We start from the raw sequence: 20,821 nt of genomic DNA, 5'->3' as shown, positions 1-20,821 counted from the left end.
TTCCCAGGATCTAGATAGTGGGTGCTGTTGAGGAATTATGAGGAACTATGAATCCTGCACCAAGGGGCAGGCTGAGGTTCGAAGTTCAGGGTAAATTATGCCAGGTTGCATAGCAAAACCTGCCTTTGGTATGCAGACAAAGTTGGCCTTTCTGGTTGTCCTTAAAGAACACTTTTTAAATTATTTTCCATTAGAGATGGAATCTGGAAGGCTAGCCACGTTCTGACCTATGACCCCATTGTAACCCAAATTTTGAACAGGTCTCGTAAGGCTAAGAGGTTCTAAGCACATCCCTCTGTCTCTCCCTGTCCTCGCAGAAAGAAGTCCACACATCAGCACCTGCCTACAAACCTCCGTGCAGCCCATCTGCCAGGAGGTCCATTCACAAAACCCTTTGCCTTGAAAGACTCCACACCCCCATTTGTGCTATATGGGCCTCCTCCCTGCCCCTTCTGCTCCTGAACCATCTGCCCAGCAGGCCCTTCAGCAGGACCTGGTCTTTCCTTTAAGGTACAACTTGAAACACCATTTCCACCAGGAAATCCTCCCAAGTCCCTAACAACAAACCAGTGACTTCTTCCACTGTCCCCCCAGGCACTGGGGTGGGCAGCTCACTTTAGCTCACCTGACCTGGCATTAAAGTCAGCTGTTCTCAGGGCACCTGGGTGGCTCAGTCCGTTAAGCGTCCAACTCTCGGCTTCAGCTCAGGTCATGATCTCCCGGTTTGTGAGATCGAGCCTCAGATCTGACTCTGTGCTGTTGGCGAGAAGCCTGTTTTTGATTCTCTATCTCTCCCTGCTCCTCTCCTGCTAGTGTGCTCTCTCCCTCTCGCTGTCTCTCTCTCAAAATAAATAAGTAAACATTTAAAAAAAAGTCAGCTGTTCCCATGTAAACATCCCCAGGAGAGTCTCGGAATGCAAAAACCCTATCTGAAGGGACAGTCGTCTCTTTATTCCCAGGGCTCACAGTTAAAATTGGCACATTCTTAGCACACCATTTGTTTTAACGTTTAGGTCAGGGAACACAGGCCAGACAATAAGAATATTCAAAAGCAATAAATAGCCCACGTTGTGAAAAAGAGTAAATGCTTTGGAATTCATTAAACTGATTTTCAATCTTCGCTCTGATACAATTCTGTAACCTCGGCAGTTCTCTTAACCTCTCTACACCTCAATTTCCTTGGCTCTAAAATGGGCCAATAAGACCTACTTCGCAGGAATGAGGCAGAGATTAAATGACAGAAATGTGACAGAAGCTGCTTAGAAGTTTATTTAATTTGAAAGACAGAGCCCGAGCAAGCACAAGGGGGGAAGGGGCAGAGAGAGAGAGAGAGAATCTGAGGCAAGCTCTGCACTGTCAGCACAGAGCCCAACACAGGGCTCAAACTCATGAACCATTAGATCATGACATGAGCCGAAACCAAGAGTCAGTTGCTTAACAGGTTGGGCCACCCAGGCACCCCTAGTTTCTTTTATTATATGAAAGAAAGAACAGATGAGTAAATGATCATCCATGGAACAATAATAATCTTGATGTTTACTGTTATATCACGTTCATAACTGGGCCACAGACAGGTTCAACTTTTGGCCTCTTTCCCCTAATCTCAGGTCCAATTTCAGTTTGTGTAGGATCACCACCATTTAAAGGGATTGAATGGATCCGGAGGAAGAGTGGATGGCCTCAGCTGCCTTGCGCACAACCACTGCTCCCACAGATGCAGCCATGAAGCCTCTGAGCTTTCAGACCAAAAACGAATTCTTCTAAAATCCCAACCAGACAAACTTAACATGTCAAGATTTCTCCAACCTTTGAGGAAAACCAAACGTGGGACGGCAACAGTCCCACTTTTGGGGACATTCTGTTCCGGATTCTGATTCAGACTCTGTTCCAGATTCTGATTCTCTCTCCCACCAGAACCAGGTGAAAGTTCAAGGCAGACTAAAGAAAGAGCCCTGCCCCAAGCAGCGTCCCTCAGCATCTCTGGGAGGTTAGCATGTATTTCTTCTGTTTATGTTGTGCTACCAGCTTGTCCGTTGACCTGTCCCTTGGTCCCTGCTCTTTCTGCCTTCAGTTGAGTCTGAGGGAATCAGGTCCTTTACAAATGAGAAACATGAAAAAATTGGAAGGCAATTAAATGACCCTGCGCTTGCCTGGTCCTTCTTATTACCAATCCAAGAGTCCGCCTGAGTTGCCATGGACATGAAGAGTTGCCACGGACATGAAGAATTAAGTCAAAAGTACCTGCCAGATACACAGATAAACTTGACTATGTGGGTCCAGAACTCTCCTTAGTTGTGAAATTTGTGACATGTCACAATGCCTACTTTGAAAACAGCATGCAATTCTAGCCTGACCTTCTTTGGACTTTCTCCCTGGGGGGGAGGGAAGCATTATCCTTCTGAGGCTCCTATAGATGCACCAATTCTTAACCTTTAAAGGATCTTAGGCACTCTTATTTTCAGAGACCTCCCTGCATACTTCATTACAATAAAATATATGCACAATATAGCTATATTGATTCATCTAAGAAAATACTAAGGAATATAAAACTACTTCTGAATTTGTTTTAGTATAAATTATTGGCTTTTTTCCTTGTTGTTTATATATATATATATATATATATATATATATATATATAATGCATGCATGTATACATGCATAAACACCCAGATATACATATACATACACACATATGTATACACACTATATCTATAAGCATAAATATTTTATATGTGTATATTCATGTGTGTGCTGAATCACACTAGGTCAGCTGACATAATGTAAAGTTTTATAAATATTTAACTTAGCATTTATTTGTTTTGTTTTCTTTTTTATTTTTGAAGTTTTCTTTTTGCCCTTAGAAGCTGTTTTGTTTGTTTTGTTTTGTTTTTTCTCAAATATCAGATATTTGTATTTAAGTCCATGAAAAACTCACAGGTCCAAGATTCCCTGCTCCAAGCATCCAGCGAATGAACTGGGTCAGACCACAGTCCTTTCCTCCTGGTATGTTGGAGGAAAGTCCGTTTTCGTGGAGGTTCTCCATTTGACTGTCAATCTCTCAGGACAGGGTTTTCTGTTATATTTGCAACATCTGTAGATTCAGGGGGCCTCCACAGAGTGGGAGGCCTTTGGACACTGTTGAAGAACTGAGATTCACCCAGAATGTTCCTCTCGCATTCTCCATTTGAGATCCTTTCTAGTTTTCACCAGATGGGAGGCATCGCAAACCTTGCTACCTGTGTCTTTTTTTTCTCCTTCGCCAAAAACTTCAACTCAAATGCCACTTCATGGTAGACTTAAAATATTCCTTTCAATAGGGCTGGAATGTGAAGGTTGATACAGAACTTCAAACTTGGAATGTTCTTTTCTGGGGCTGTAGCTCAGCCATGAAATTTTGCTGCAGGCAGATTTCAACATGCTAGGTCTGAGCTGGAAGATGAATGTTTCATACCTTTATTTCACTTTAAAACCAGAAGCTTTTTTTTAATATATTATTGTTTTGTACATAAAGCTGGGCAAAGATTGTTCTACAAGATTCTCTCTCAAAATTGGGTCCAATGGAGCAGTTTAGAATCTTTTTTTGTGGGAATAAAACAAACTTTGTTAAAGAACTATTACGTATTAGGCACTGGGCCGAATGCTTTTCATGTATGTTAGTGCCTTTTTAACCTTGTAACAACCTTGAGGAGGGTAGATAGCATTGTTCTCACTTTACAGATAAGGAAGCTGGAGTTGGGAAAGGTTAAAATCTTGACCAGAGTCAAACATCAAAGACTCATCAAAGCCTGCATTTGAAATCAATTCTTGCCACTCTACGATTATACAAAGCGCCTCAAGAGCTGATTGAAGAAAACAAGACATTAAAAGGAAATATATTCTGTATGTTGTACCTGTGGTTGTATCAGTTCTGAGAGAATTTTCCCATCAAGAAAATGAAGACAACGTAGGAGGCCCAGTAGATGGTGACTTCAGTGTCTGCATTCATGCTGGAGAGATTAATTCTCCTGATTGTCATTGCAAACCCTTCTTAACTCTCCCTCCCTTTTTACTCTTACCCTTATTTCTAGATTTTTGTTTTAGTAATTCCTATGGTTTTTACAATAGCTTTGATTCCCAGTACTTTTTCCTTCCTCTGCCTTATGTCTTTTTTAGATGTCAATGTTAGATCGGTCTCCCTACGAAGGGGACACTACCCAGATGGAACGGGGCAGTGGAAGTCTTGCTATCCCAGCCTGAAAGTGCTGAGGGCAGATGCCTGTATCCCTCAGACCCTTCAGAGATGCCTCAGCTACAGAGATACCACCTCAATCAAGTCTGCACCCCTTCCTGGGAGCCCCACATTCAGTGACCGATTAAGGTGAGATCACGAAACCTCCCAGCCATGTTGGCCTAATTCGGAACAACTCTGAAGAGTCATTCTAGCTCCAGAGCTCTTTTGAGGGGTGGGATGAGGGTGTCACATAGCACAGGTCAACTTGTCCCCATGCCCAGTCCCGCTCCCTTCCTCTCTCTCCTCTAGGTGTTCCTCCCAGGAGAACTCTCCAATAATCACTGTGTATTGAACTGTCCTTCAGAGCCAGCGTCCCAGAGAGCCCAGCCTGCAATGCCTTAGCAGGGGAGAGGGGAGATGGGAGAACTGAAGTAAGCAGTATCACTCATTCTCATGAACTGCATGTTTTCTCCTTCCAGAAGTCCCAGAAACCCCACTGCTGCCACTACTTTTAGTGTTAGACCACATCTTCTCTAACCATTCATCAGTCAAAAGACATTTGGGCTCTTTCCATAGCTTGACTATTATTGATAATGCTGTTACAAACATCGGGGTGCATGTGCTCCTTCGAATCTATATGTTTGTATCCATTTCTGATTACCACTCATAAAATTATTTAGCCAGGTGTGGCAGAAAGAGGAGTATCTGTTCGGACCCAGACTGGATCATTCTCCCATTTTGCCCTGACCAAGTCCTGTGCCCTTCTGTATCCTCATGCTTCCATGTCCCTCTACCCTGTGATGTCCTTTCCTTGTTTCAAGGCCCATCCTCCCAGTTTAGTTCCAATGTTAGTTTATGAGTCATCGGAAACAACTGCGTTAGATAACGTGGTCTGTGCAGTGTTGGACAAACCTCTGAGAATGGCGGTTCCGTTTGCATGGTTTTGCAGCCCACTGAATACATTTGTCTCTTTGATTTGAGCATTTCGTGTTCTGAGCGCTATCTCTGCGCTGCATGCCACACCTTTGACTTCTACACACACACGACACAAGTTGAAGCGACTCACTGCTGGAGGTCTGAACTCATGACGAGTCCTCTATAGACAGAGACAGATGGCATGACACTTTCTTGAGTTTCAACACTTGCATCCCCTGGCTGTTTAGCTGGGGATTAGCTTAGTCTGGGGACTGACATTTAGGAACTCACACTCATGATTGTGCAGGTTATGCTGGTTTGTTTTTTCCCACTGATCATCCCAAAGCACATTGACTCTGTTTTGCTTTCCTAATTTCTCAGCATGAATCTTCTGTTCTTCAGACACTAGGACTCCTGGTATTCATTGACCCGTGCTTTTCTATTCAATTTAAATGTGATCCTACAGGGGTTCTTAAGAGGACTCAATAGACAGCTACCCTCTTCCTTAAGTTCCAAATTAATGGATAAATAAAACAAAGGAGGCAGGCAGAGGGGGCCAAGGTTTGATCATTATTAAGTTAGTATTAGAGAATTGGGCTTATATCCACAGTCATTTGAACCTCCTAACACTGAGTCCCAGAACCAGTCAGCATTATCCATGCATCTCTGGGCCAGGGCCAACCTGAATCTGGAGGAGCTGAGTCACACACATGTGCTCCAATGAGCCCCTAAGAAGAGAAGCTTCTGTGCACAACCAGATTCTCCCTCTAAACACTACAATGAGGGGTTACTCCTCGGCTCTGGGGGAGAAGGTCAGGTGTGATACAGCAATCCATGTTTCTCCACATCAATTAAAAACACCAAGAACAGCTAACACTTGTATCTAATAACTGACCCTAGATGTATCCTATGTGACAGGCACTATTCTAAGCCCATTACGTATTTTAGCTCACTTAATCCTCGTAATAATCCTGTCAGTTAGGGATTATTTCTAACCTCCACTTCAAAAGATGAGAAAACTGAGGTGCAGAGGCTAATAAGCTTGCCTGGGGTCACTCTGACAGTAAGAGGTAGAGCCAGGATTTGAACCTGAGAAGTCAGATTCTACAACCAAGACTCCGAACTGCTGAGCTGTGGTGGATTCAAGATCCACTAGGCATACAAATTTGCTCTTTCCTAACCCTTCCCTTCTCTACAGTCCAACTCTGCCCACCTTCAAGGAAAGTACGAGCCCGCATGCCTCCAAAAGCCTTCCCAATAAAGCAGCTCCTGAGGGTCTCCATTAGGCTTGCAGGACTTTGGCGCCCCATGAACAGCCTTCATCTTTAAGCCCATTCCTCACAGCCCGAACACTGTAGACTTTGTTCAAGTGTGGATGAAGCCAGGGATACAAGGGTGAAGCCGAGAGATAAGGTTGATTTGTTCTGATCTGTTATTAGATAACAGGTGAATGAAATGATATAGAGAAAAAAAAAACAGCAAGGAAGTACAGTCTGGTTTGTATCTTGCAACTTAACTGTGTGCTCGATATTCTACCACTTTGTGGCATTTGTATGAGTGCTGGCTCTGTGCTGGGCACTGTTCTTCGACCTGGGGAGAGAGAGCTGAAAACAAAACACACAAGCAAGCAAGCAAAACCTCCCTGCTCTCAGGGACCTTACAGTTGGGTCAGGAGGCCAGTTGAATTCTGCAATCACATAAGCGTGCTACAGCACGCTGGACTAAGTATTGGGAAGAAAACAAAGAAGAGGTGAAACCACCATGTCTGGGGCACGAGATGTCAAGAAGACTTTCCCCGGGAGCCATTTAGCTTACAAGTTGAAGGATGAGAGGCCACCCATGGTTTGAGTAGAGCAGGGGGCACGTTCCAGGCAGAGGGGACAGGGGGGCACAGAGATTGGGGAACAGCAGAGAGTGGAAGTGGCAGGCAGCTCTGGTGGCCAGTGCCCAGTGGAGGTAGAATTAAATGAGGCTAGAAAAGCATGGAGACCGTATGAGGGAGCTTGGGGTTTATTCTAAAAGCAACGAGAGGTTTTGCTTCACGTGTAATTCATTCACTGACTCATCCACTCAATAGATATGTTTGCAAAATCTGAAAGGTGCCAGAATCTGTGCTGTGGACATTACAAAGCTGAGTAAGACAGAACCCTTCTTTCCCTCTCAATTTGTCAGTTGGGAGAAATAGATAAGGAATGATTAAAATACATTTTATTATGTATTTTACATAATACCTCAAGAACACAAAATGGAATTTTAACCACATGCACTAAAGGGTGCACTGAAGGGTGACAGGGAACCAACCAGGCTGTGCCCAGGAGAGGGAAGGGCATATGCCCCAAAGAGCCCTGTGGGTCAGGAATCTCAGTTATGAGTAGGTGCAGAAAACAGCCATGGATGACCTTCAGGTGAATGGGAATAAGAAGGAAAAGGCCATGGCATGCCATTCTGACGTGTCCAGACTTTATCTCCTCGCATTAGCCTGTTTGGGCTGTTACAACAAAATACCACAGGCTCGGTGGCTTAAACAATAGTTTATTTTCTTACAGTTCTGGGGCCATGAGTCCCAGGTTAACGTCTGGTGAGAGCTCTTCTGCTGGCATACAGACAGCCGTCTTCTCACTGTGTCCTCACACTGTCGAGAGGGGGCTTCTTAAAGAAGGTGTCTTCCTGGAAGGCCAATAATCCTATTGGAACACGACCCCACCCATATGACCTCATTTAACCTAAGTACCTCTTTTCATTGATTTTTATTTTTTTAATGTTTATTTATTTTGGAGAGAGAGACAGAGTACAAATGGGGGAGGGGCGGAGAGAGAAGAAGACATGGAATCCAAAGCAGGCTCCAGGCTCTGAGCTGTCAGCACAGAGCCTGACACGGAGCTCAAACTCACGAACCTTGAGATCATGACCTGATCCAAAGTCGATGCTTAAGTGACTGAGTCACCCAGGCACCCTGACCTAAGTACTCTTTAGAGACCCTACCTCTAAATACAATCACATTGGGGGTTGGGGCTTCAACACATGCATCTGTGGTAGGTGGGAGAGGGAGGCACAATCCAATCCACAGTGCTCCTGATGTGCAAAGAGCCACTGAAAGATTTTAAGCGAGAAAATAATACGATCAAGCTATTAATTTAGAAAAGTCGCAGTGGTCACTGGGTTGAAACTGGATCAGAGCAAGGATAAGATTTGGGACAGGGAGAGAAATTGTGGCGCTATTTCTCATCTTCTAGGAAAAAAAATGAGGAGGACATAGGGACGGAGAGGGGAGACTAAGTTGCAAAATGGCTAAGGAGGTGTCCTCAGCAGGAAGTGGTGACTCCCAGGTTCCTGGCTGCAGTGATGGGACAAAAGTGGTGGCCCTCACTGAGATTAGTCACACCGGAGAAGCAGATCTGGGGACAGTGGTGAGTAGGAAAGGAGTTCAGGCCTAGGAATATTGACTTGGGAGCAAAGGTGGATATGCACAACATTGTAAGCATCCATTCTGATGTCAAGATCATTATTGAGTATAATTTTTTTTTAATGGGGATTTTGTTGGTCAATTGAGAAGTAAACTTGAAATTCATAAGGGATAGAGACTTTGCATTTCTACAAAGAATATCTCAGTCCTTAGTCCGGATCCTGATTCTTGGTTCAGCATGGCCTGGCCTCTTCGTATCGAATTTCCACTCGTGAAAAGTGGAAGCTTTTACTATAGGGCACTGCATTAACACTGATTGTATTTCTTTCTAAAGAGCATTCGGTGGTTCGGTTTGGAGAAACAAAACTGCAGCCAGCCTGGGTACATGTGCCTTTGGAAAAGATATTAGTCACCATTTACTGAGTTCCCAGCACTGGACACTTCCCTTCAGTTAGACATACGTCCGCAGAACAACTCTGTCATTAGCTAACATATGAACTCCAAGATAACCAGCAGGATTATGAGCATCTTAATCAGACAGCCTGGATATGGCATTTTGTAGATGAGAAATCTGAGACTCTGAGGAATTAATTAACTAACCCGCCCAGATCACAGAGCTGAAATAATGGAGTCAGGTTTCAAAACCACATGGCTTGGTTCAAAACCCATGCTCTTCCCCTTTCCCAAAGGAACAGCACCAGTAGAATTTTCACTCTCTTGTTTTATAAGATATTTGTTACCACTTTCCCAGTTTGGACTGTGTTTTCCTGTGCTTGGATGGGGCCCTGGGACAGGGCCACCTTTATATGCTCCACTCCCCCAGTTCTTGCCCCTCCCCCCACCCATGCACTACCAAGCATATTGGTTTCCTATGGCTGCCATAACAAATTACCGCAAACTTAGGGGCTTTAAGCAGCACACATTTATGATCCAAGGTTCTGCAGGCTAGAGGCCCAGAACCTGTCTCATTGGCTAACATCAAGGAGTCAGCAGGGCTGCAGTTCTGTCTGGAGGGTCTAAGGGAGACTCTGCCTCCTCGCTGTCAGCTCCCCCTGCCTCCCCGCGGGGTTCCTCCATCTTCAAAGCCAGCAAATCAGGTTGAGTGCTTCTCACAGGATCAGTTTCCTCCACTTTTAAGGACCCTTGTGATTATCTTGGGCACCTGTGGCTAATGCAGCCTACTCTCTCTCTCACTTAAAGCCCACCCGATTAGCATGCTTGGTTCTACCTGCAGCCTTAATGGTATTTTGTCCTGTAAGCTAACATATGCACAGGTTCTGGCGTGGACATCTCCCAGAGTTCTTGTGCAGACCACACCAGCTACCTCCAGGTTCTCTGTCGGCTGAGGCTGTGTCTGAGGATAGGGACCGTGGTGATGGTTCTGATTGACTTATTAGGAAAAAAAGGGGGGGAGGGGGAGAAGGGCTACCTAAGGCATATAGGATGGGCATTGTAGACAGGAGGGGAGGATTACCCTTAAGAAGATATCACTGAATTCCTGAGACCAACCAGGCTTCTTCAGAGTCTCTCCCCAGCCCTATCAAGCCAGTTTGGGTCCTCCTTCCCAGAAACCCCTGTTGGGTTTCTGAATGTGATTTGGGGAAGGTGCCTGCCTGCCACAAAGAAGGGCATAGACTTACTGCTGGATAAAGAAGTGTCTCTCACATCCCATCAAATGCCTCGAGGGAATGATGGACGGATGAAGAGATTTCAGGCTGTCATCACAACCCCTCCCCACCCGTGTTGCTCCTTCCCACTCTCCAACACCCACATTGTCCACCCAGAAATCTCCCCTAACATGTTTGTCACCAGAATCTGATTCGGGGTCACTGTGAGCACACGTGCACACACAAGCTCAGACACCCCAGGCTGTTCCTGTATGGAATCTTTCTTCCATTACAGGTTCCCCCTGTTTCCTTTTAACCCAATTTCACTCAGCCGTGTGTGCTGTGGAGAGAGAAATGTGATTGCACTCATGCTGACTTACTGAACTGAGCCTCCACCCACACCCCTCTGTCTAATCTTTAACCTCCCTGGGCCTCAGTTTCCTCATCCGGAGAGTAGAAATAATAACACCCAATTCACACATTTCTAATACATAGTAAATGAAATTCTATATATGCAATTGTTTAACCCAGCACCCGACACATATTTGGTGTCAGTATCTCAATGTCTTTAGCTTCTGTTCTCATCCCCTACAAGATTCATGAGATGATAATACTTAGAGAAATAACTCAATAGCAGCAAACACTGATTATGTGTTTCTATGTGACAGGCACCACCCCACATGCTTGACATGAATCATCACATGTAAGTAAGCTTATATGTGTTGCACAACCATCCGACAAGGTATGAGCCTGTTATACTAAAACCCAGAGAGGCTGAGTAACTTCTCCAAGGTCACAGGTGAAGGAAGGTGGAGGGGGATTTTAAACCCAAATGGATCAAACAATGAGGACGGCATTCTTAACTTACTTAGGAAGAGCCTGGCTTACAAATATGACAAAGGAAAAAAAGACTTTAAAAAACCTTTCAAATTTTCCATGCCTTTTCTGGCCTTCTGTCTATAATTAGCACTCCAACTTCTGGCCACCAACCAGATTTTTTCTTCCCCAAGGTTTTCTACCACCTGGATTCCACAGCCCAGGAAAAGAAGAAGCATGCTGGCCTGAGTAGTCTGGATGGTCCCTGAGCCTTCTCCCATCAAAAGGCTCACTTTCCAGGAAGCAATTAACACCTAATTCACAATTGCTGGTATCTCTGTATCTGTTCTCCAGACTGCTGACAGTTCTTCAGCATTTTATTGTACATATCTTCTTTGGAGGCCTTTCCGGGTCTATAGTCTGCTGGAAAGAGCAGCTCTGGGCTAACAGGCAGGGAAGACAACCCCTCAGAAGTCCTGTCTAAACTCACTCTGGCAGAAGCCAAGGAAGCATCTTCAACCTGGGAAGGAAAGTGTATAACTGATTAGAACCCAAGATCGGCAGAGCAGGTGAGTGAGCCCCAATAACCTTGAGCACCAATACAGACTTTGGTTTGGCTGCATATTAGAATAATCTATGAAAGTTTAAAAAAAAATACTAGCGTTTGGGTCTCAACTCAGAAAACTGAATCAGCATCCCTGGGGGTGGGCCCAGCCATCAGCAGCAGTTTTTGAAATCTCCCGAAGTGATTAGTGTGTTGCTAGAGTTAAAAGCCAATGTCCTACTGCCTCTTTCACAGATGAAGAAACTGAGGCCCAGAGGAGTCCTCCTTGCCTCAAAGTGACAATTGCCACCATTTGAATTGTAGCTGCTGCTCACTAATGTGTAACCAACCTCAGGAAGCAATATATGATGGGAAAAAAATAAAGTTAAATATGAAAATTAGAGAAACCAAAGTACCCTCTATAAGAAGATGCATTTGCAAATAAAAGTACTCTAGAACTGCCTGCATTTAATTTTTTTTAATGTTTATTTATTTTTGAGAGAAAGAGACACACAGAACATGAGCAGGGGAGGAACAGAGAGACAGGGAGACAAAGAATCTGAAGCAGGCTTCTTGTGAAGGTGGAGACGGAGATTGGAGTGATCCATCTAGATACCAAAGAATACCAAAGACTGGTGGCCACCACCAGAAGCCAGGATGAAGCCAGAAAGGAATCTTCCCTAGAGCATTTGGAGGGAGAATGGTCCTGCTGACACCTTGATTTGGATGCCTAACTTTCAGAATTAAGAGAATTAGAATGAAAAAAAGGAAATTTCTGTTGTCCTAAGCTACCCGGTGTGTGGTACTTTGTTATGGGCAGCCCTAGTGAGCCAACATGGCCATTGATTCAGCAGCATTCCTGAATTCATCTTTGAAAGTGAGTTCTGGAGACAAAATGTTGGGGTTCACAAGACACCCCCCTTCTTACGAGCTGTGCAACCTTGGACAAATTGTGTAAGTTCTCTAAGCCTCAGTTTAACTACCTGTAAAATGAGAACAAAATAGCACCTACCTCACAGAGTTGTTGTGAGGATTAATTGAGTTAATATATCTGAAGTGCTTAGCATAGTACTTGTTCTACAATAAGTGTTTAATAAATGGTAACTAATATTGTATTGGTGACATCCCAGATCTCCAATATAATAGTTGCCTGGTAATACCTCTCAATGCCTTGTGGCATTTCTGTAATAGTTAGCCAGGGCCTCTGGACCACATGAAGTGTGATTTCACTTTCTAAGGGTCATGTTTTATCCCATCACTAAGATAGGAAGCTCTTTGCTGCTAGTGCCTCACCCAGGTCCCCTTGGCCCACCCTCGAAGCCACCTGTAGACAGTTCAGCACACACTGAGGGGTCATATGTCTCTTTGCCTGAGGGTGTTCTCTAGCCACAGAGCATGCCCAACACTCCTGAGGTGGGTTAGATGGGCTTAGGGTTGACCAGAGGGAACCAAATCACTAAACACTGAGGGAAGGGATTTGTCAGATAAACAGGTCAGCTCTTTTGCTCCTCAGTAGGACAGATGGAAAAACATGCATTTCCAGTGACTCTCCAATGTGACTGAGCTTCAGTTGTCCAGAGGAGGGACCTTGTAGATCAGGGGTCCTCAAACCATGGCTTATAGCCCCAATTCAACCAGTACCTATTTTTATAAATAAAGTTTTATTGTAACACATGTATCTGTATGTCCTTTTATCTATATGTCATCTATGACTGCCTTCAGGCTACAAGAGCAGAGCTGAGGAGCTGCAACAGAGATTGTATGGTCCACAAAGCCTAAAACACTATCTGGTCCTTTACAGAAGTGTGCTGACCCCTGCTAAGATTCATTGGTTTCCTTTCCTTCCCTGACTCACTTCCCCACTTATTTGCATTGCTTACGGAGCTCACCTCCCAAGTAAGCTGTGCCCAAATCCTTGTGCTGTGGTTGGCTTTTGGAATAACCCAAACCAGGACCTCTGTTAAAATAACTTCCCCATCTCAACACTCAACTCCGTGCCGGCATAGAACTCTCAAAATGTTGTTGTATAGATAGATGGATGTTGTTGTATAGATAAATGGATGGAAAATATTAAGAGGCTGCAAGGTCACCAAATTAAAGAAGCCTGTGAAAGGGGGTAACTATTTGCCAGGGGCCCCTTCCCTGCTCAATTACCACCCTTGGCTTCTGAAACCCCAAGATCTCTACATCGTAAGTAAACTTGACCCTTGCAGGCACATTCTCTGAAAGGATAAATACTCCTCCCAAGATTAGGCATGTGGTGCACAGACCCTAAGTCTGGACCTCAGCACAGGTGCTTTGATAATTTCATTGCCTAAGCAAATGACGATGACTGGAAGTAAAGTGGGGAGGGTACAGAAAGAAGAAAAGCCAAGAGACGTCACATGCTCAGCCCTCACTATGTCTGGCATTGATGTCTTATCGGTTCCCTTAGTAGATAAAAATATTTTTGAACACTTGCCAAAATGAATGTCATATGACTAGGATTTGAGGGCAGATATGCTCTTTCCTTCATACTCGAGCCCCTTCAAATGTTTCTTAAGTGTCTTCCTCTGTGCCACTACACTCAGCATCTTCTCATACTTAGCCAATGTGAAGGCTTTGTTGCTTCCATTTGGTGTAGAGGAATCCTGCCTCCCAAGTTTGGGGGATGGTATATTACCTCATATCCAAGTGGTGGAGAGTCACTTCTGTGCTGGGAACTGTGTAAGGCACTATGGTGCCATGAGGACATACTCACATACCGCCTGAAGCTAAAGCTGCTACACCTGAAGTCCCCCTCATTGACACTGAAGACACACCCCTCACAGGCTGCCTCTCCACTATGACAGAGCCCTGTGTGGACTCTATGCCTGACCCCTTTCTGGAGACATGGGTTCTGAGACTCCTTTCCGGACCAGCTTAGGTGCAGGACTTCCCTGCGACTTGGTCAACCCTCCCTTAGACTAAACAGTAGTCTTGGATCACCTCCTCGCCCCTTCCCCTTTATATCTGAGGCTCTCCCAGCCTTCCCAAACTCCCTCCCTATTTCCTTTCTCACGGGAATTTCTCCCAATAAAATCTTTGCATGTTTAATCTTGTCCTGGTGTCTGCATCATGAAGGACCTGAACCAACTGGGTTGGCTCATTTAAGTCTCATGATTTCTATCTCTAGTTTTGATTAAGTCCTGAGAAATTAACTAGCCCACAGTCAGGTGGTCAACCAGGAAAGGCTTTGTGCTTAACCTCAGTTTCTCCCAACTCAAACACATCACAGTCTACACCATTCACCTTCCAAAATGGACAGTCTCCTTCCTGCCCAGAAATCTTCATGGAGATTGGTAGAAGGCATCAGGCACTTCCTGCATTACTCATGATAAACACAAAAAATAAGAATAAAATACACAGAGCCTTGAAATAATGGACAATGAGGGTAAAAAGACAAGATGAGAGGTTTACCATGTATTGGGCAGGATTCTGTGATGGAGGGAAAGAAGACAACCAACACACCCACTAATGCAAATGACACAGTGACTGAAATGCTCAAAACTATTTTGGGGATTCTGTTTAACAAGAAACTGTAAAAAAATATCTGTACATTTGATGGAAAAGAAAACCTTAAAAGACCATTATTAAAAAGCAAGAGAGGGAAAAATAAAGTTGGATTCAGATCCTGGTGATGAATTTGGGATTTTTGTAAACCTGGTAACTTTGTCCTAAACTTCATAAACAGGTGAAATAATAGGCAAGTGGCAAGACTGGATGATAAAATACAGAAAGCCTCTGTGTAGCTTTCCTGTCTCATCCCCTAAGGCCCCTGGAAGCAGCAATGGAAAGGTTAATACATGGCGAAACTAATCTCTAGGAAACTCTCCAGCATCTTGACCAGAACCTACTCTGATTGGTCCAGCATCACCATAAATAGGAAATTGTCTATCAGATCATCTTCTACAGAGAACCTTCCTGACCCCCTAAATGGCATCAGCTGCCCCTCTCTCTGCCCCCTGCCATAACTCCTCTGTTAATTTCCATCACAGTCTATGCCAACCTGTACTGGCTACACACTAAGAGCACACACGCATACACATGTGCACGCGCACGCACACACACACACACACACACACATACGTGGCAGGAATTATATCTATGGTTCCCTTGCCTCATGTTTGGCACATCGTAGGAGCTCCATTTAGCCTAGCTGAATGGTTAAATGTGTAGGTGGAAGGAAGACCTGATGTATCACTGGAAATGGCACTTGTTTTTTTTTGTTTGTATCCTGACCAGTATGACCAAAGCATTTTCTGAAGTGGTTATTATACATCTGGATGCATCTTTCCCACGTAGTTAAATATAAAACTCTTGTCAATACACCTCATTTATGGCCGTACCCATACTAGTTTTGAATCTTAGAGCCAATGACTTAACCTGTCCAAATATCACAGAGGCCATGGTATAATTCAGACTTTACAAGACAGCTCACATGCATGTCCACTAACAAAGTCACAACGCAGCCACAAAAGACCGGCCATAGCTAAAATGCCACTACACTGGTTTGGGAGCATTTGCTGAGTGCCTGCCATGTGCCAGAGACTTTTTCACTTAATCACATTACCTTATCCTCATAACGATGCTATGAGGTAGTTATCATTATCCCCATTTTACCAGTGAGTAAATGGGAGCTTGATAAATCTTACCCAAGGATAAACAGGTAAGCATGACCAGGATCCCGATCCAGGACTGCCGAACTCAGTTGAATGCCTTTCCACCTAAACCCTAAACCAGGTCTTCTGACTCAAAGCCAAAGTCTGGTCTTCTCTGTGACAAGTGGGTGGCCAGGGAACTCAGACTCTCCTGAATATTCCCTGAGGGGTGCAGAGTTGCAGTTCTGAGTGTGCAGAAAGAATAAAAGAGCGCAGGATGATTCTAGGAGATACCACCCAAACACACTGGGCTGGAGACTAGCTGCTCTCATTTGCTTGATGTCCAAGAAATGCCCCCAACACCTTTTGCCTACAGCCCAGAGGCATGCAGAGTTCAGAGATGCGAGAGCACATACTCCCTGAAGACCGGGACCATGCCTTGCATCCCTCTGTCATAAACACCAGGCTCAAAAATTGTACATGGACTTCAAACAAACTATATTTTAAAGCCAGTGCTTTTCAATGTAAGTGCATTTTTCTAAGCAACAAGGAAATGGGAGGAGGGAAAAGAACAAAAACTATGAAAATTGGAGAGGGTCCAAAGTGAGTATGAAGAGATTTATTTAAGAGAGAAAAATGAAAGGAGCCAAAATGCATGACTTGGCTAGCAGACAAAACATAAAGAGTGTAAGAGCCTAGAGATATTGGAAAGGCACAAACAAGAGGAGCACCATTTCATATTTTGTATTCAAGCACAATAAGCATAGCATTCTATTAGTTTCAGGTGTACAATCATATGGTTTTTAATGTTGTGGACAGTTGGGAGTAACCAGGGTAAATGGTCTGGGATAGGAAATGGACTAGCCAGCAGGGTCCAGAAACAGAGAAGTGGTTTGCAATGGCAAATTTAGAATCCCAAGCTTCCCGATTTAATTCTCAACATGATCTTGGCAAGCCAATGCACTCATTCATTCATCCATCTAACAGTATTCATTGAGCAGCTGCTATGTACCCAGAGCTCTGCACATAGCGGCCTGGCTACCTGCCCAGTGAAGCTCGCCATCTTCCAGAGAAAAGACACATTAAGATTTAGCGGTGGTAGAGAGTGGAGAGTTTCACTGTGAGAGCTGCAGGAGCACATACAGGGGTTTACAAGACACGGAGGTCTCCCTGGGGAAGAGATGGTTAAACTGAGACTACAAGAATGAGGAGACGTTTGTCAGTGCAGATAGAGGTAGAAAGGATTCCAGAAAGAAGGAAATGCATGTGAGTGGCTCCTGGGTGGCTCAGTTGGTTGAGCATCCGACTTCGGCTCAGGTCATGATCTCACAGTTCATGAGTTTGAGCTCCGTGTTGGGCTCTGTGCTGATAGCTTGCAGCCTGGAGCCTGCTTCAGATTCTGTGTCTCCCTCTCTCTCTGCTCCTCCCCCGCTCAGGCTCTCTCTCTCTCCTTCGAAAATAAATAAAAACATTAAAATTTTTTTTAAAGAAGGAGATGCATGTGAGAAAGTGCTACAGATGGTATGTTTATATCCTCCCCAAATGCATATATTGAAGCCCTAACCCCCAACGTGGTGGTATTTGCAGGTGGACCTTTGGGATGTAATTAGAATTGGATGAGGTCATGAATATGGGGCCTCCGTGATCTGCATAGGAAGAGGAAGAGACCAGAGCTCTCTTTCTCTTGCTACCATGTGAGGACACAGTCAGAAGGTGGCCATCTGACAGCCAGGAAGAGGGCTCTCACCAGCATCCAACCATGCTGATACCCTGATCTTAGACTTCCAGCCTCCAGAACTAAAAGAAGATCAATCTCTGTTTAAGCCACCTGGTCTGTGACATTTTGTTGCAGTACCCAAGCTGGCTGAGACAGAAAGGAAGGAGGTGAGAGAGAGAGAGAGAGAGAGTTGCTGCTAGAGAATTGAAAGGTTAGCATGGGGGGGAGGTGGTAGGAGGGGCTGGTGGGGTGGGATTCAAGAGAGGGGCAGGCAAGGGCCAGGACTAGCCTTTTATGCAAGGCATCTTAAGACCAAAAGGGAGCTGGTAAAGGGTGATGAGCCAGGTTGCTGTAGGATCAGATGGATATTCTAGAAAGTTCTTTGGGGCAGAAATGTGAAGAAAAGATTGGATCAGCGTGAATGGATCCAGGAAGAACAGACTAGAAGCTGTTCACTAGTCCATGAAAAATAATTTAAAACCTTCCCTGTGACAGTGACACATGAGCTGAGGGCCAACAGATGAGTAGAAAATTGTGAAGGGAAATCCTGGCAGCCACACAGCCCAGGCAAGGCAGGAATGCATAAGGGACAGAGACCATCAGAACAGCAAGAACCTCTTGTGGCTGCAGAGTGGCATGAGTGAGCAGGAGTGACAGGCCAAGATATGAAACGCCTTGTGCATTAAACCAGGGGGTAGAGACTTTCCACTATAAGCCAGGAGGAAGGAGCAGAAATTTGAGACCAGAAATACCAGGGTTCAAATCACAGCTGTGCCACAGCCTGTGTGCTCATGACCAATTGACTAATGACTGGGCCTCAGCTTCCTCACCTGTAAAATGGGAACTCTGTATTGAGCAAAAAGTTAGGTGCTCAGGGACACCTGAAGACATGATTGCGCTTCTAAGGGGTCTAAAGGACACATATAAGCAGGGGACCACATTCTGGGTATTCTCTGGACATCACATGAACATACTTCTGCTTGTCTTCTCCAGAGAGCCCAGAGCAGTTAATCTTGGACCTATCCAAAGGGGTTGAGTAGCCAAAGCCCCCAAAGGCTCATTTCATGTTAAAATGTAGTTTTTCTTAGGACACAGAGTTAAGCAATGTGAAAGCTCTATGGGGTCTCTGATTCTCTGTCCAATGTCTTCTTGAACTCAAGGTGCCTCAAGGTATCTACCTGGAAACAACAGGTCTCTTCATACTCAAGTACCATCCTATACCCTGACCAACACATGTCATGACCTACATGAGAATGTCAGCAAGGAGACTGGTGACGATTGGGCGCGCCCTTTCAGCACTAAGTTCCTCTTCCCCCTCTCCCGGGCCTCCTGCAGACAGTGCTCTTACTTGACCCACCAAGCTCCAACCAGGCTGGGGCCGCTGTGACCCAGGAAAATGTACCATCTATCCTTGGCCTCCAGCAGGTGTGAGATGGATCCCAGATGAATCCAGGGTGCCTACCCCCTGGACCGCCCCACTTCTTCACTGCATGTCCTACAGCCTGTGGCCAGATGATTTACTGGCCTGCTAGGGAGGGCCTATGGCGAAGAGGTAACCTTGGAATTCTAACCATTGTTATCAAAGCCCATTCCACTGAGCAGGTGTGTGATCATCCCGCACCCCCCACCAAGTTACTTTCTCTGTGTCTGGTTTCCTCATCTGCAACATGGGGATAATAATCCACCTCATGGGGTGCCTGTGAGGGTCGCATGAATTAACATGTGTAAAGTATTTAATGAATGTCGACTATCTCTATGATGACAATGGTGATGATGATGGTGAGTTTGGGGCCACTAAAGGTTGAGGAAGCCTGATTCTCCTTCTTTGGAAGAAAGGTTAGTGGGTTGTACAGGGGCCCCCTGCCTCACCGTGTTTCCCTAGTGTTCACACACTGGAATATCCGGCCTGGGACCCCAACTATTTAAAGTCAAGCTAGTGCAAAAGGCAAATCTCTACAAGACAGTCATCCATGGTAAGTTTCCCTGACCTTCTGGGAAGTCAAAACATCCAAGCAGAAAGAATGAACCCACGCTGATGTCCTGATCTTAGAGGAAAGACATCTAAGGCCAGAGAGGGACAATTAGCCAGAGAGGGCTAATTGTCAGGACTCTTGACAATTAGCCTCATGGCCACACAAATCTGTCATGAAGGGACCCACAAAATTACCAGAATTCACTGAACACCTACAATGCACCAGGCCCAGGTAAGAGGGTTTGACATTCATGATTTCATCACATCCTTACAACGAAACTGAAAGTGGATGCCATTATCCCCATTTTTGTGTAAGGAAATAACGACCAAAGTCATAAACCCATACAAATGTGCACTACGGGCAAGTCCTCTTCTAGTGTGTATATGTGTGTGTGTGTGTGTGTGTGTGTACTCATTTGCTCATTGGATGCTCATAACACCTTGAAGAGGCACAATATTGTTCCCTTTCCACATAAAGACACTGAGGCACAGAACATTAAGTAGTGTGCTCGTATAACAGAGTCTGTGAGTGACAGATTTCAAAAGCGAATCCTGGAAGCTGGAGAAATGAGAGATCATTTCTCAACCGAAGGGGGACATAGTCCTTTACTTTGCCTGCATAGAGTCATGATTCAACTCAAGCCCAGATGATTCTGAGAACCTGGGTCTCCCATCCCTCCACACACATTCCTGGCCCCTCCTGGTGTCTAGCCGTGTCTGAGGCTCTGAGATCATGTAATGGCATTTCTAGGGGTTTCTTTGAGCAGTTGAGCCCGGAAGAGGAGTCCTGAGAAATCTCCAGGGCTGGGAGCCTGCTGAGTCCAGTGGGAACCGCATTGGGGATTAAGAGAAGAGAACACGATTTTGTTCCTGCCTGGCCCCTGGCCAGGATACTGAGATTAGCAGAATAACTGCCAGATGGGTTCCTGAATTTCTGTGCATTCCAATTACCAACATCTAAAAGCCCATTTCCCATTCCAAGCCCAGAGCAACTTGCGGCAAATGTCATCCTTGCTCC

The 20,821-nt window shown here is 45.0% G+C and overlaps 2 long non-coding RNA genes across 4 annotated transcripts in view; one reads left to right on the top strand and one right to left on the bottom strand.

The window, feature by feature from the left end:
• LOC113593403 (uncharacterized) overlaps positions 1–20,821 on the bottom strand; it is a 93,154-nt gene that overhangs the window by 30,873 nt on the left and 41,460 nt on the right. The window lies entirely within an intron of this gene.
• On the top strand, positions 1,887–19,701 carry LOC113593391 (uncharacterized). 2 transcript variants are annotated; one of them, XR_008296411.1, is made up of 4 exons: positions 1,887–1,987; positions 4,153–4,357; positions 11,146–11,520; positions 18,992–19,701. It is a non-coding gene; the product is annotated as an uncharacterized LOC113593391 (long non-coding RNA). The 2 variants fall into 2 exon arrangements; XR_008296412.1 differs by lacking the exon at positions 18,992–19,701 and adding an exon at positions 11,751–12,497.

The sequence above is a fragment of the Acinonyx jubatus genome, chromosome B1 (assembly GCF_027475565.1).
Source record: "Acinonyx jubatus isolate Ajub_Pintada_27869175 chromosome B1, VMU_Ajub_asm_v1.0, whole genome shotgun sequence".
Lineage (NCBI taxonomy): Eukaryota > Metazoa > Chordata > Mammalia > Carnivora > Felidae > Acinonyx > Acinonyx jubatus.
This window is presented reverse-complemented; position numbering and strand designations above follow the sequence as displayed.